At 36.4% G+C, this 17,521-nt stretch overlaps 1 protein-coding gene across 1 annotated transcript in view; it reads right to left on the reverse strand.

Moving 5' to 3' along the window:
* The window catches only part of IL1RAPL1 (interleukin 1 receptor accessory protein like 1), a 1,645,997-nt gene that overhangs the window by 1,346,051 nt on the left and 282,425 nt on the right, over nucleotides 1–17,521 (reverse strand). The gene's annotated exons all lie outside the window — the stretch shown is intronic.

Raw genomic sequence — 17,521 nt, forward strand, 5'->3', positions numbered from 1 at the left:
TTGCAAACTGCTTTTGTCTTGCTAATAATTTCTTCCTTGCAAAAAGTTTTTCCTTTGAAAACAGCCTTTTTGCAAATGTATCTTTTCTCCACAGATAAAGCACTGCTTCTGTTGCTGGGTTTCTGCTTAGAAAATCTTTGCTGGGCAGTAATCTGATATCTTCAGCTGCTTTGCTCTTCTCTGCAAACACTGTTGCTCTTATCTCTCCATTATCTCAGCCCCCACCTCAGGAATTTCTCCTCCTGCTTGGTTTGTTCAGCAATTAAACAAGATTTAAGGGCTTCAAAACACAACTCCTTTTCTGGTTTGCATTCAAATACTGCAGAAACAATATTCCACATGTCATCTAGACTGTTTAAAATGAAAAACACTTTCTGAGATTCAGGAATCTGCATTCCATGCTGTTCTAATTCCACAAACAAAGTTTGCATGTTTATAAGATGATGTTCAACAGACTGGCTCTGTATAACTTTCTTGATAATTGCACAATATTGCATGCTGATACACTCACATGCACACTTCTTAATTTCAGCCAGACTCCTTTGCAGTCTTTAAATCAACTACATTGATAAACTGTTCATCTTCTAAACTTAAGATAATATAAGCCATTGCTTTATCATGCTGCTTCTGGTCTGAAGCAGCTAATGGCACTTGAAGTGGGTATATCTTCCAAACTCTTGGCTTGGTGTTGTCTATAAATTTGATGACTTCTGTTTCTATCTCCTTATCTAAATAATTTATGAAGTTGTTGAACCTTGGTGTACTTCATTGCATGCTTCCCTCCATGAAGATGTAGTTTCATTGAGGACCACTACACATTGAGTTTGGTTGTCTGCCACGTAGGAATCCATCTGCTGGTGATACTGTGTATCCCATATTTTTCTATCTTACCAAGAAGTAGTCTGTGCTCTTAATGCTATCCTGTGCAATAAATGAAATCTTTCAACTTATGATCAACTCCAGAAATAGAACTTACCTAGCAGTTATAGAAACTAACAAAAGGAAATGACAATCATAACAATTATTGAACTGACTTAGCTGAGAGAAGCTAAGAATTCTTATTGTGTACAGTGGATAATTAGGAACCTTGGAGAAAGATATTTTATGGATTAACAAAAATATCCCAGCATGAGATGAAAGAAAGCAGAAAAGAAGGATTTGTTAAAAGAAAATATATTTTAATTAATAATGATTGATCTAGACCCTGATACCTTGATTTTTCATCTTTTAGTAATTTTTGTAGTCAAGTCAACAGAATTGATGTTACTGTTGATTTATAGTGCTTGTATAATCAATACAATACTCAAAATGCTGACTGCTTAGTTTTCCTAAGCATAAGTAATAATTCTGCTCATTTCCCGCCTTCCATTCTCTTTCAAGCTGGCATATTTAATATAATTTTCTATTTCATGTGAAAAATCAGATATTTAATCATCAATATTTAAACCAAACTACTTTATATTATATATTTAATACTTCATATTCAGTCTCTAATATCATCAGTAATATAGCATTAAATATTTGATGCTATAATTAGTTGCTAAGGAAACCAATAGTTACATGCTCAGAAATGCTATCTTTGTTTATTAAACTATAGAGTGATTTGTTTGTACATTCAGTTTTTCTTTAACAAATAAACATCAGACATTCAGATCCTAGCTCTGAGTTCTGAGCACTTCATAAAAGAAATAATGTAATTCTACAAATTCCAGAACATGCAAGTATAGTATATCTGCTTCCTGACTACCTATGTAGCCGCTATGCAGACAGACAATTCCTATATTGAGACTGCTGCTCAGTGTGCAATGGTGTATAAATACTATGCAAGCCATTTAGAGGAGCAGTTCATTTAAGGCTTTCATGTGCTTTGCCCATGCTAATATATTTTTTTCTAAAATGCTTTCATATTTCACTATTGATCATGGTGATCTTCAGGAGAAACTGCATATACAACATTGTAAAGATTCCACTCATATTTAGATGACTGTTTCCAAAAGTGATACAAAAGGTTTTTGTCCAGCCCTAGCTATTAAATATTCTTATTAAAAAACTTACTGGTTTTTTTAACCTCATATTTTCTTGTTCCAAGCCTTTCCATTACTTTCTACTTCAGTTGTTATACAATTTTAAAATTGTTTGTATGTATGGTTTCCTAAAGATAGCAACACTCTTTAGCAATGGATACAATAATATTATGTAAATGAAAAACACATTTTATGATGAATATAAAGATAAATCCCTATTGACCCTGATGGCTTATGTTCATACTTCTTAAAAAAGCTGTCCATTGCCATAGCAGAACCCCTAAGCATAATATATGAGAACCAGCTCCTTACTGAACCTATGGTCCTTAGCAATGGTTATCCCTATCTTCAAAAAAGGTGACATCAGCCTGGTTGAAAACTACAGACCAATGTCACTGTGTTGCATCATGTGCAAAATTATGGAATCAATTATCAACTAATGCATGACCCTCCACCTAGAGTCAAACAACCTACTCTCCAAAAAACAATTTGGTTTCAGAAAAAAATTGTCCTACAATCTGCAACTCCTACACTGCAAAAACATATGGACTACTTGACCAGGGTAAAGCAATAGATGCAATTTACATAGACTTCTCCAAAGTCTTTGACTCGGTGGTACATGACAAACTACTGTTAAAACTAAACTCTTAAGACATTTCCGAATCTCTTCATAAGTGGATTACTGCATTCCTGTCAAATAGACAACAAGTAGTAAAAATAGGAAACACTCTATCAAACCCTGCACCAGTTAACAGCAGTTTCCCCCAAGGCAGCATTCTAGGACCCACACTCTTTAAACTCTATATAAATTGCCTTTGCAATCACCTTATAAGCAACTATGTCCTCTTTGCTGATGATGTAAAATTATTCAACACCACTGACAATGCTACCGTCCTTCAAAGTGACCTCGATTATGTGTCTGAATGGTCAAACAACTGGCAACTCCAAATCTTGACCAACAAATGCTCTGTCCTACACACTGGTAAAAAAAATCAGTACACCAAATACAATCTATGTGGCTATGACCTCATTGATGGACCTCACTCTGTCAAGGACCTTGGAGTACTCATATCTAATGACCTAAGCGCAAGAGCTCACTGCAGCAGCATTGCCAAAAAAGCTTGAAGAGTTATAAATTTAATCTTAAGAAGTTTCTCTTCTGTTAATACTGAATTTCTAACTACGGCATACAAACCTTTGCTAGACCAATACTTGAATACAGCTCGGCTGTCTGAAATCCATACTGTATATCAGACATTAATACAATTGAGCATGTCCAGAACAGTGGTGGTATTCAGCTGGTTCTCACCGGTTTAAGTGAACCAGTAGCGACGATTTGGCAAGGGTCACCGAAATGGTAGTGACTTCTGGCTGGTCATGTTCCTGACCCAGTTACCCAGTCACTGCTCCCTCACTTGCCCCACCCGCCTGATGCTCACTCACCCCACCCGCCTGATGCTCATCCCGCCCAGTCACTCCTCACCTCCTATGAGGCATACTGGGTCCTCATGGCTTGCCTTTAACCTGCCTTCCCACATGGTGCCTGTGCCCCAACTGAGCAGCACTGATTTGCCTGCTCACAGGTAAGCCTGTGAGTTGCACTAACCTCCACATTCATGGATCTTCCCACCCCCTCACTGTTCCCAGATCTTCCCCCCCACTGTTCCCAAATCTTGTCCCCCTGGTTCCTGGATCTTCCCAACCCCCCACTGTTCCCAGATCTTCCCACCCGTGCCATTCCCAGATCATCATGCCCCCCCACCATTCCCAGATCTTCCCTCTCCCCACCATTTTTGGATCTTCTGGGCCCCATCCCCAGATCTTCCCACCTCCCTCCACTGTTTCTGGATCTTCCTGGCCTCCCCCGGAGCTTGCTGAGGGCTTCCCCACTGTCTCCAGGCTCAGCTGGAAGACTTCCCCACTGGCGCAGCCCATCCTAGGTGACGGCGCTGGCTGGGGCCTAGCTAGCTGCACCCCTGTTCCCAGGGTCAGCTAGCTAGCTAAGTCTCCATGTGGTGGTCTCCCAGCTCTCCCTACCATATGGCAGCCGCAGCACAGTGAGTGGCAGTGGAGATGCTCCGAAAGTGAAGGCGGGAACTCCTGGGGCTGCTTCCCGTAGCTGCACCACTGCGTCCACTGTGTCTGCTGTCTCCACTGTCACCCGCTTCCTTTTGTCACCTGGGAGAAGCGAGCAGTAGCAGAGGTGCTCTGAAAGGGAGGGTGGGAATTCCTGGGGCTGCTTCCCATAGCTGAACTGCTGCCTCCACTGTCTCTGCTGCCTCCACCACCACCCGCTTCCTTTTGTCATCTGAGAGAAGAGAGCAACAGCGGAAGTGCTCCAAAAGGGAGAGCAGGAACTCCCGGGGCTGCTTCCTGTAGCTGCGCTGCCTCCTCTGCCGCTGCCTGCTTCCTTTCATCACCCAAGAGAAGCGAGCAGCGGCAGAGGTGCTCCGAAAGGTAGGGTGGGAATAGCCATGCCACTGCCTCCATTGCCTCTGCCCGCTTCATTTCGTCACCCGGGGAAAGTGAGCGGCGGTGGAGTTGCTCCCAAAGGGAGGGCAGGAACTCCTGGGCCTGCTTCCCAGAGTAGCGCATCTGCCTCTGCCTGCTTCCTTTCATCATCTGGGAGAAATGACTAGTGGTGGAGGTGCTCTGCTACTGCCTGCTTCTTTCTGTCACCTGGAAGAAGTGAGTGGTGGCAGAAATGCTCTGAAAGGGAAGGCGGATAGATGTCTCGGGGCTGCTCGCTTTCTTCATTCTCCCACCGCCCACTGCTCTGGAGCTCACTGGATCAGTTCATCCCAGACCAGGTGTGTGTGTCACGAGAGACAGTAGTGTGTGTGTGTGTGTGTGTGTGTGTGTGTGTGTATGTGTGTGTGTGTAAGAGAGAGAGAGAAGAAAGAAAGAGCAAGAAAGAAATAGCAAGAAAAAAGAGCAAGCAAGCAAGAAACAGCAAGGGAGAGAAAGAAAGAAAGAGACAAAGCAAGAAAAAGAAAGGAAGAAAAAGAAAAAGGGAGGAAGGGAGAGAGTGTGTATGGTGTGTGTGTATGAGAGTGAGAGACACACACAAGAAAAGAAAGAGCAAGAAAGAAAGAGGAAGGGAGAGAAAGAAAGAAAGAGAAATTGGAAGGCAGAGAGAGAGCGAGAAAACTCTGTGCTATTATTTTTAATTGTTCCATTATTTATCTTATATTAATATTTTACAGTGTCCCTACACCTAGAGTGATTTTACTGCCTTTCTTTTGCCTAGGTATTTTTCATGGTTTACATGCATTCAATGTCTATAGTCCAGAGCATAAATAGACATGTGTTTAACAATGTTGAAAGGGACTACGGGGTTTTTCTAGTCCAACCCCCTGCACAGGAAAACTGAGGATGCCAAACTCTGAGTAGAGGTCCTGGGAAAGGTGTCAGAATAACAGAATAACACTTAAAAGGGACCTTGGGGTGAACCCTACACTATTTCAGAGAAATGGTTGTTCAGTCTTTTTTTAAAAACTTCCAGTGATTGAACACCCAGAACTTCTGGAGACAAGCAGTTCCACTGGTTAATTGTTCTCACTGTCAGGAAGTTTCACCTTAGTTTTAGGTTCTCTTTTTGTTCTCTTTTTGTTCAGTTTCCATCCATTGCTTCTTGCTTGCCTTCTGGTGCTTTGGAAAATACATTCTCCCTTCTTACTGGCAGCCCATTAAAAACCTGTTGCCTATCATACTCTTGGGCAAAGCATGTGAGCCATTTCCTCCTTTCAGTGGTCCATGAAAGTACATCTATAGTATGCAGATAATAAAGTCAAAAAAGGGTGAACAACATTTTTACAAAACTATAGATACGTTGAGACTGGGCGTGATAAGGAACAGCTCGGAGGGAAGGAGCCAGGCGAGGCACCTTTGGACGTGAGTGACATTGAGTTGGCCACACCCACCTAGTCACATGACCACCAAGCCACGCCCACCAAATAAGCCATGCCCATAGAACCGGTAGTAAAAAATTTGAATCCCACCACTGGTCAACTTCCAATTGACACAGCAGAATATTAACTATTCAGAATCTGGAAGTTCTTGGAATCATCCTGCAGAAAAAAAATAGATTGACTGTGTCATGCAAAACACAGCTCTCTGAACTACCGGTAGTTCTCCTTTGTGTTCAAAATGAAGTCAAGAATGAAAGAGAACTTGTTTTATCTGCCAATATACATCAAGCAGCAGACCAGAAAACAAGTTGGTTTTGTTTATTTAAATGAACAGCTATTCTAGGTGAAGAAGCCTGAAGAAGAAAGAAACATAAGATATTTATCACAATTTCTTCTTATTTTACATGTATCACTTATTTTATGTCTCACTGCTTGCAATTCCTACTAATTACCTCTCTTGTGTCAGCTTTGGAAGCTATATTAGAACCAGAAGTTTCCATGTTGCCACATTCCTCTGCCTGGGAAAGTAGGAGGGGGAGATTTTTAGAGTGTTGGTAGTTAGACATAATGGCATTCTTCTTTTCGGTCAAGGTCATGTTATTCCTGCACCTGGAGGAGGAGTGCTTGGAGGGATGGTTGTGATTGGACCATGTGATGGACTGATGGGTGGGAGGGGTTGGCTTTTGACTTTTGAATTACTAAGGGAAAACATGGAACTCTCAGATTCAGATTTTCCCAGATGTGCCAGTATAACTATTCTAATAAAAGGAAACTTTGAGGAAATGCCTGTCTCGGAGTTTTTAATTGGAGTTGGATTTTTCTGGAACCCTGACTTCCTGAGATAATATTAAAAAATATTAATGATCATCATTGCTTAAAACTCTACAATGAAATCAAACTAGAACGAGATATGAGGGAGACAAATGCTAGTATTATATACCATGGAAACAGGTATATAACATTCACGCTCACAGAACTGGTAGTTAAAAAAAAATTGAATCCCACCACTGGTCCAGAAGTATTTCACAAGAAGAGTACTACACTCCTCTCTGTTTGCAATAGAATACCCTACATCAGCAAGCTTGAGATTTTGAATTTGAACAACCTAAAACTATGTTGCCTACGGTTGGACTTAAACATAGTTTATAAAATAATCTGTTTTAATGTACTACCAATCGCTGCTGACTGTTTCACCTTCAGCTGCAACAATACAAGAGCACACAACAGATATAAACTTAATGTATACCACTCCAAACTTGATTGCAGAAAGTACGACTTCAGCAATAGAGTGGTCAATGCCTGGAACACACTATCTGACTCTGTTGTCACATCCCCAAACCCACGCTCCTTTCCCCTCAAACTAACCACTATTGACCTCACCCTTTCCTAAGAGGTATGTAAGGGGCATGCATAAGCACACAATCGTGTCTACCATCTCTGTCCTATTGTCCACAATTATTCGTATCCATTTCCTATATTTATACCTATGTTTATTATCTTGTAAGTTATTGACAAATAAATAAATAAAATAAAAATAAATGGAGAGGGATCTCTTAAAAAATCAATAATAACATTACTTCTAATTGTTAGAATATAGGTATCTTATTGCAAATCAGTATAAAATTATAACTCAAATTTGCTTAAAATAAAATGCCAGAAATGTAATGTTGATTGACATCCCTAGTTTATGGTACATTTAACATTCTATATTGGAGATGCTTTTTATTAGCTCAGATAGTGCATTGCTTTTGTTGCTTTATAGGCTCAGATTATTTCATGCTTTTGAAAATTCTCCAGTGGAAGATCTGGAACACTAATAGTGAATCTGAACATTATAAATGCTGCGCCAATACTTCTCCAATGACATATTTAAGTTAATTTCCATCCTCCATCCAAAATGCTGAATTGAACTTAATTTGGAATAAGATGATTAATTTTAAAGGCTGGACTAATTGAATGGGAATGCTGTATAAAACAATATAAAGGGGAAGGATGAATTTCTCCCCTTACTTTAAAAAAAAATCCAGTACTTTTCTTTTTCTAAAATAAAACAACAAAGAGATAATCAATAAAACAACAAAGAGATCATCCTTCTTCCTGTGCATTTAGACTGAGAGTGATTAAAATTTATTTCTCCAGAAGTGTTCTGTTAAAATTATGAAAGCATTATATTTATCTGCTAGAGGAAAAGAACAATAGCAACAAGTGCTAAATGAAAACTGAGCAATTCTACATTTGAACTTTGCATAATGTGTTTGAGAACTGAGCTATTTTTTGTCAGCTGCATTTTACTTTAAAACATATTAAAATGAATTTAATAATTTTTATTTATTTGTTTTTCAATCCAGTGACTCTGGAAGTTCAAGATATAGATATAATTTTAAATACAATCATTCCATCTTTAGTTGAACAATGTGTTGTCTGGGTACAAATATCTTTGTTAAACAATAATCAAAATTGCAACATACTTCATTACATTAATATTAATTCTGCAATATTTAACATAGTAATATTCCATATATTAATTTTACAATGTTAACATAATAATATTCAACATACTAGTCATAATATTCACTTATCTCTTCTAATATATCTTCTTTATTTTGTTCTCCTGTTTCTAACTTCCATTTTTATTATTGATAAAATAGATCCCATAACATATAGTATTCAGTTTGCTCTTTCTCCTTAATTGCTAGCGTTAATCTATTCATTTTTGAACATTCTAATACTTTCCTAATCACATTCTCATCTGTAAGTATCTCTTCACTCTCCAATTTTGTGCAAATACAATTCTGGCAGCAGTTAATATATGAATAACTAAATATGCGTTTTCCTTACTGTATTTTTCGGGTAGAATCCCCAATAGAAATATTTCTGGTTTTAAATCAATATGTTGTTTTATCATTTTTTCACATATGTATTTTTGTCCAGGATTTTTTTGCTTTTGAGCAAGTCCACCAATATGATCCAGGTATCTGGTGGCACTTCCAGCATTTAGCTGATTTGTTTTTAAACATCCTTACCAACCGCGTTAGTTTAAAATGCCATCTATAGAACATCTTAGACAAATTTTCTTTATATGCGGTTAACATTGTTAATATGTAATTCCTATCCCACAATTTTTGCCATTTGTCTAGTTCAATTGTATAACTGAAATTTTTTGTCCATGCTATCATTGTTTCCTTTACTTGTTCATCTTTCAATTTAATGTATAGTAAGTAGCTATACATTTTTTAAATCAATTTTTCTTCTACCCCAGTTAATATCTAATTCTGTTGGTTCTTTATAGAAACCATATAGTTTTGCATCTTTCTCATATCTAGAATGTATCTGCACTTGTTAATACTGTGTCAAATCAATCCCTTGATCCCTCAATTCTTATTTACTTTTGAGTTCCTCCCTCTCATTCAAAATGTCTTTATATCTAACAATATTTTCTGTGTTAACAACATTTGGATGACTCAGTGCTTCCATTGTTGAGAGCCAGACTGGTATTATCAAATAGTGCTGTTCTCTGATTTTCTCCCATACTAACAATAATGCATTCCTAATATAGTGCCTTTGAAAGTAACCATGTATTTTATTTTTTCCATATCACAAGAAGGTGTGCCAGCCCAGTTGCAAATCATGTCCCTCCAAACTCAATAGCCTTTTATTCCTCAACACAATCCATTCTTTCACACAAGTGAGTACTACTGCCTGATAATAATAATTTCCAATTCAGTAACCCAAAGCCTCCTGTTTCTTGATTCTTGCAGCATTTTTAAACTTATTTCCCCTTGCCAAATATATCTTAATATTACTTTATTAAGTTCCTCAAAGTATTTTTTCTCCAGTTTTATTGAAATTGTTTGAAATAAATATAATTATCTCGGCAATATGTTCATTTTTATTGTAGCTATCCTACCACTCGGTGATAGTTGCAGATTTTTCCATTTCTCCAGATCTATTTTAATTTGTTGTATCAATTTATAACAATTATCTTCCTTGATAGTTACACATCTTGCTGTTAAATTAATCCCTAAGTATTTTTTTTTGTAATCTGAAGATCTATTCATTAACTCTTTTTTCTGCATTTCTGTGAGATTTTAAACTAATATCTTAGTTTTCTCTTTGTTCATTTTCAATCCTGCCATTTTGCCATATTCCTCAATTTTTTTCATTAGCTTAGGCCCTGTTTTTAATGGATCTTCCAAAATAAAAACTAAATCATCTGCAAATGCCTGTAACTTATATTTTTCTTTTTTTTATTTCCAAACCTTTTTGTCAAGCAGATCAACTTGAAACTTTTGTCTCTATTTTTTGTCTAATATTTCTATTTAGTACCTCCAGTGTCAGTATAAATAATAGGGAAGACAAAGGGCATCCTTGACTTGTACCTTTTTAAATAGTAACCTTCTTTGTCATGTCTCCATTTATCATCACCTTTGCTGTTTGCTTATAATACATCACCTTAATCATATTAATAAATTTCTCCCCAAAGTCCATATCTATCAGCTGTGCTAACATAAATTGCTAGTTCAAATTGTCAAATGCTTTCTGTGCCTAGGAAGATCAATGCCATTTGCTTCCCTGGATGTGTTTCATAGTAATCCAATGTGTTTAAAATTATTCTGATATTTTCTTTAATTTGTCTCTTAGGCAAAAATCCATTTTGGTCTGGATGTACAAATTGATTTTAAAATCTTTTAAGTCTTTCTGCAATTATTGAAGGATATATTTTATAATCTGCATTCAATAGAGATATCAGCCTGTATTATTTATCTGTTGTCTCCTTTGGTATGAGCATAATATATCTATTAATATATTCGATTAATTCCATTATTATTATACGTTCATCTAACATGGCTTTTACCAGTGGTAGGATTCAAATATTTTTTCTACTGGTTCTGTGGGTGTGGCTTGGTGGGCATGGCAGGGGAAGGATATTGTAAAATCTTCAGTCAGAGGTGGTATTTGCCGGTACTCTGAACTACTCAAAATTTCTGCTACCGGTTCTCCAGAACTGGACAGAACCTGCTGAATACCACCTCTGGCTTTTACTGTTTCAGATATTTTAGGTAGTTCTGCTTTTTAAAAAATATTGTTTTATTTTGTCTTCTAAGACTATCTCTTGATCATATAATTTCTGTAATAATGTTGAATCATTTTCTTTTTGTCCTCATTTTGATGATAAATATTTCCTTCCTCATCCATTAACTGGTGTATCAATTTTTTTCTTTCTCCTTTTTTCAATTTATATGCCAGCCATCTTCCTGGTTTATTTGCATTTTCAAAAAATGTTGTTTAGTGTTTCTAATTTTTTGTGTTAATTCTTCCTTATCTATTATATTTAATTTGTGTTTTATTAATTCCATTTGACTTTTTAAGAATTTTTTGTGGTTCTTTCCCCTCTTACTGTCACTCGTTCTTGTAGTTCAAAATAGTGGTCATAAAATTGTTCTGCTTTTTCTATGGAATCTAATCTATGTCTTTGCTCCATCCAAGTCACCAATATTCCCTCTGGTATCAGCCATCTAAAATTTACTCCATTCTTAATAAGCTGTCAGATCCCTTACAGTGATACTGCCATTCAAGTGGGAGAAGGGTGGGGGGACTTAAAAATTTGATTCATTACTATTGCCTGTGACAATCATTATTTTATAACTTGTATCCTGGTCTTAAGTGCCCTGAGATTTTCTCACCTCTTGGGGAATGTAACGGGGAGGGCCATGTGGGTAGCAGAAGATGGCCATGGGAATGCTGGCTTATCTAGTTCTCAGAGTGGCTGGTACAATAACATTTTCATACCTGTGGATTGGCTGAATCTGCATCTAGTTAAAGGGAGGCATCTCTACTGTTTAATTCTACTTGTTTAGCCTAAGGGCATTCAGATTTTGCTTTGAATATATTGCTATCATTTCTGCTTAATAAAAGGTTCCTTTTGAAATACTTCATTTCAAAGTCTTCACTTTCTTAAGTTAGGAGAGGCAATCCTTACAGAAAGCAAAGTCTGCAAAACAATCAACCCAGAGAAGAAACTTTCACTCCACCGAGGGGACCCTGCAAGCCATGTCTGAGCAAAGCAGGGAGCAGGGAGAAGCTGAATGCTGGGGAGAGACCACCACCACTACCCACCTGGATGCCTGCTCCCTGTATCCCATTAGAGAGGAGGAAGTGACCCTGGAGGATTCCAAAAAGCCCCACTGGTTGATTGGCATCGGGAGGAAAGACAGATGGGATGGCAGGACCAGAGGAATCACCCCTCACCCACAGCAGCCAAAAGCCAGGGTGGAAATTGGAGCTAGAAGCCCTCTCTGACCAGGAGGAACTAACCGAAGCACCGCTGAGGAAGGTTCATTTGAAGAGACATATAACTCAGTTGGTGATGGAGACATCAGAGGAGAGCTGAATGGATATTCCCTTCTTATCTCTCTTACACTTCTGGGAATCTGTTTTAAAACCACTATTTTTTTTCTCCTTATATTTTATGGATTCATCCCTTGCTCTTTGTAGTATCTCTGTTTTTATTGCTTTTTTGGGGTAAATCTCACATGTGCCTCTCTGGGAAGTCTGTTTCTTGTTGCATGTCTGGTATGAACTCTATAAATATTTCATCCATTTTGGAAAGCACCTTTTCTTTGGATATCTCTAAAATGTTTGCCAGCAGCTCTGCCATTATTTCTGCCAAATTTTCTCCTTTTTCTTCTTCAACATTGTGAAAACATAAGTAATAATCAGCCTTATCTATTTCTAATAGTATTATTGTTCTCTCCTGATTTTTATCTGCATGTCAGCCTTTAAGATTTTCTTCCTTTTCTTTGCATCTTTCGGCTGTCATAAGTAATGGGGGGAGGAGGGGGGGCATGATTATGAGAAGCAAGCTGGAGATTTTAAAAAACAGAACTGTATAAGTTGGGAGGGGGAAGATTCTTGCTTAGGCTTCTACCTTATGTCATGTGCAGCTGCAACTCTTTATCAAAATAGGTCAAGGTCAAGGGACAGAGGCCTCATCACCACCTGGAGATGCCCACATGATGATATACACAACTTTTAATTGGATGAGCCAATTGAACTATTCGGGGTGGGAACGTTGCCATCACTTTGTATATGTGATTTACACGCCCATTTTCTCAGATTCAGAATTCTTTTGTTGCTACCACTTGATTTCCAGTAAAAGATACCTTTTCTTTAATTAATGGAGTCTAAGTATTTCTTTCTTGGATTTTGAATGGAGCACCAGCTGACAGCCTATTACAGAAGCATCCATAATACATTCACTTCAAAGTGAATGTACATCATAATACATTCACTTCACTGATTATCCTTGATGGATCTTAGACAGATGATAACTTTTCCTACAGCAGAATCTTTTCCTCCCTCATCTCTGAAGGTTTCTACTCCCAGATTTTCACTAGCCCCATGATGGTGAACCTATTGCACGCGTGCCAGAAGTGGCACACATATCCACTTCTGCCGACACACAAGAGGTTGCCCGGAAGAGCCCCACTGTGCATGCATGTGCGCACAGCCACCCGACAGCTGATTGTCGGGTATCTGGCATGCATGCGTGGGGGCGGGAGCATGGGAGACATGAACCCAGTACCCTGGCAGAGAATTAATTGTTGGGATTTTTGAATCCCACCCTGGGTACATTCTATAGAATATTGAGGAACTAACTCCTAAGTAAATATTTATGATTAATATGAAGAAATAATGAATGCCAAGAGACAAAATTTCAGGAATCTTCTTTCCAAGGAAATATAATTATTTCAGCCCTAATCAACAAGGCCCGGAACTAAAAGGGAGTCCTAGCAAACGCTAGGATTTAAAACAATCATGAAAAATCTCCAGTGTTGCTAGAAGCACTGGTAGAAATATTATTCTACCACAGAGGCAACAATGATGTTGTAAATCATCTTATTGTAATTAAAAGGTAAAGTCTTCTGTGAAATAGTTGAAATTTCTCTTAAGAAAACATTCCAGAATAGTTTTCTCTTTTTTCCTCAGGTACAGATTTGTCTTGTTTCAATATATTTCATTCAAAAAATACTGTAAATGTGAAATACTTCCTCTTAACTTTATGCTTTCAAATCCAGTTGTAAGATTCATTCTCTGTCAGGACAAATTCACACAGTGTATGATAACACTTCCACTTTAAAAAGAAATGGTGATTTCATTACTCATCAAAGCCACAACTGAATACTTTTTTTTTCTTTATTTCTTCAGCAAAGGGGAAAACAATTTTGGAAATATCAATGCTTTTATTTCACAAAGATAATGTGGAAATATTTTCAACATCACACTAAAAGTAGATATAGTTTCCAGAATTGTTATGTCAATGGGTAGCACATATAGAATAGTGGTTTTTGTTAATATGAGAACAGTATCCTATGAGAGTATAGTACCCCATGGGAGCATAGATACTGTGTCTATCTCTATACCTATGGACTGTACATGTTACTTTATTATTTTGTTAGTAAGTGTATTATAGTTTAACTAAAAATACACAGTCATGGATGCACATTTTTTTCTCATATTTTTCCCCAAAGTACAATGTGACACTGTTTAATAACAATAAATGTTACTATTAAATAAAGTGCAGAAATGTATCCAATTATATTTTGTTTTATCTTCATTCCAAAATGCTGTCAGCTTTGGAAGCTATATTAGCACCAGCAGCTTCCATGCTGCCACATTCCTGAACCTGGGAAATTGGGAGGGGGGATTTCATAAGGGTGTAGGTAGTTAGACATAATAGCATTCTTCTTTTCAGTCAAGGTCATGTAATCTTGCACCTGGTTGAGGAGTGGTTAGAGGATTGTCTCCTGTTAGGACGGATGGTGATTGGGCCATGTGATGGACTTATGGGTGCAAGGGATGGGTCTTTGAATTTCAATTACCGAGGGAAAACCCGGAACTCTCGGATTTGGGTTTTCCCAGATGTGCCAGTATGACAACTCTAATAAAATAGAACTTTGAGAAAATGCCTATCTTGGAGTTTTGGTGTTGGATTTCTTTTTCTGGAACACTGACAAACACCTCCATTACACTAACAAAGAAGCTGGAACCAGCAATTTCTGTTTTTAAATAAACAAAGAATGTGTTTTGAATTGCTTCAAAAACCTCCAGCTTTTATGAAATAAAAGTGAAGCAGAAAGATAGAAATGATGCATTAGTCTACATTTTTCTACAATTTTGGCTCATCTTATCAATCATTTGATGCAGAAATCAAGAAATAGGTAAATAAATTTCCTTTTAAGTTATCACATAACTTAAGAGATACAGGTACTAAGACAAGGCTGGGACCTTTCAGATATTCAAAACAGCTAACCAGAGATAGATATATTGTAGATTTGGTTTTTTAATAACAAAATCATGAAGAATTTGAGGCAGTGTGAATAATTTTTTTAGCTAAAACTTGTTATTTTTCCTTCTAGAAGTCATGAAGATTGTAAGTGGGCTTCCAAACGTATTCAACCAGAATTTTATATAATCGATCAATCAATCAATCTGTTAATTTATTCTTGCATCAAGGCAGGCAGGAGAGTTATACGGTACATCCTAATGTTTCTTCAGCAAAAAAAAAAAAAACCCAACCTATTATGAAAAGGCATCTTTAAAAAAAAATCTGGTTCCCACCAGATAAGTACAGCACACCAACCTTAAGAAAGGTTTGAGAATAAGAAAGAAATAATCATTAAGGCAAATGTGAACTAGAATTAGTATAATTTTAAAATTGGTATTATGGATTGAATTGCACCTCAGCCCTATTTTGTCGTTCCTTTACTGTCTGTGTGGCTGGATACTTACTATATCTTATTATCTAAACTATATGTTAAATTTGCAGGATTTATGATATTTTTCTCTGTCCATTTTCCTATTATATTTAACTGTCAATTGCTTCCTAATTGTAATTTGCATTATGAGTAACTTGAATATCTTCTGAGATTACAATATCATTCTAACGGAATGTGACTACCAGCAAGATACTTTCGTATCTATAGAAAAAAAAGAATGCTGAGCCCAGCTTTTTAAAAATAATTTGTTTTTTAATAAAAGATAGGAATCTTTTATCTATCTTTTAGCTCTGACTATGACTTATAGAAGAATTCTGGAAATGTACAATAGTAGAGGTAAGGAACTTCTCCTGAGGGAGTCAAAAGGACCAATTCATATTATCCCTGTGAATGGATTGCAAGTGCTCATACCATTACAGAAACTGGACAATGCTGGAATATTTTTTAACTCTGTCTGATTAAATTTTTCAACAATTGAAAATAACTACAGGAATTAAAATACATCTGAAATTAATATAATTTTATCAACAGAGATAAAACTAAAAATAGAAGCTAAGGAAAAAATGCATAAGTCTGTCCAGTACAAAGTCCTTCACAAATGATTAAAGAACAGCTACATTTTTCTTAATTACCTTCAAAAATCAAATTAAGTATTATTAAAACCAAATTTGCTATTTTAATGTATGCTGATTATAATTCAATATAAACTTTTTCAAAATGCACAACTATATGTAATTCAATTTAGTATACTGTTGACCATAATTCAATGGAAGATGAAATAAAATGGTATATGGTTTCATGATGTAACAATGGCTATACCATTTTTCTAATGTATAGATACCATATCACATTATTATACTCCTTAATTCCTTTTCTTTTAGTTTTCCTCCAATTTCATGTTTGATTAGTTTTATCCTTCCCCAAGTATATGTTTCAAATGTTTTCTTTATATAAAATATCAAACAATATTTAAAAAATCTTCCATGAAGATATTAAATCAAATATAGTTATATCTGTATAACTAGAATATTGCCTATTCATTATTTCATCAAAACAATGATTAACAATGACATTGTAATGCTTGGCTATTTTGGAAATAATGCATTCTTTTATACATGCATAACAGGAGGTATATAAATACTATCTTGCTGACATTAATACCTCTGGTACACTTTTTTCAAAAAGCAGCTGTCTAGGATAGCTTTAAAGGTTAAGTGAAGTTCCTGAAAAACAAGCAAATTTGCTACAAAAGAAAAATCCCTATTATAAATGTTAATATGAAAACTAAATATCTAGATATTCACGAGGTCTTTCTTTTTCGTAGCATTTTCTGATATGAGTACTAGAAAACCATGCTAAGAATTAAGCATATTCTGAAAGAAAAACAAACTGTAAAGCTTATTCCCACTAGAACACCTTTGCAAAGAACAATATCATGAATTATATACAGACCAATTCATGAATTACAAACACTTTTTAAACAAGATTCCATTTATAATCTGGAATAATTTCTACAATATATATTGTACTTTAAAAAAACAAGATTCCATTAATAGATCTATGCTGAAAAATTAGAATCTAACCCAAATTATAACATCTGGTTACAAAATCACATAATATATATAATCCATGTATTAAAATTATAGTTGAACCCACCATGTGATTGAACAATCAACTAAATACAAAATTTACAGGCAGCACATAAAAAACTAAATATGCAATCCCAGTAGCTAACTGAATAACTATACATTTTAAGCATCATATGGGCCACATAAACGAAACTGAATTTTTTACTTCAATGGAAAAT

This window comes from Pseudonaja textilis, chromosome 8 (assembly GCF_049901715.1).
Source record: "Pseudonaja textilis isolate UNSWEBS1 chromosome 8, rPseTex1.2, whole genome shotgun sequence".
Classification (NCBI taxonomy): Eukaryota; Metazoa; Chordata; class Lepidosauria; order Squamata; family Elapidae; genus Pseudonaja; species Pseudonaja textilis.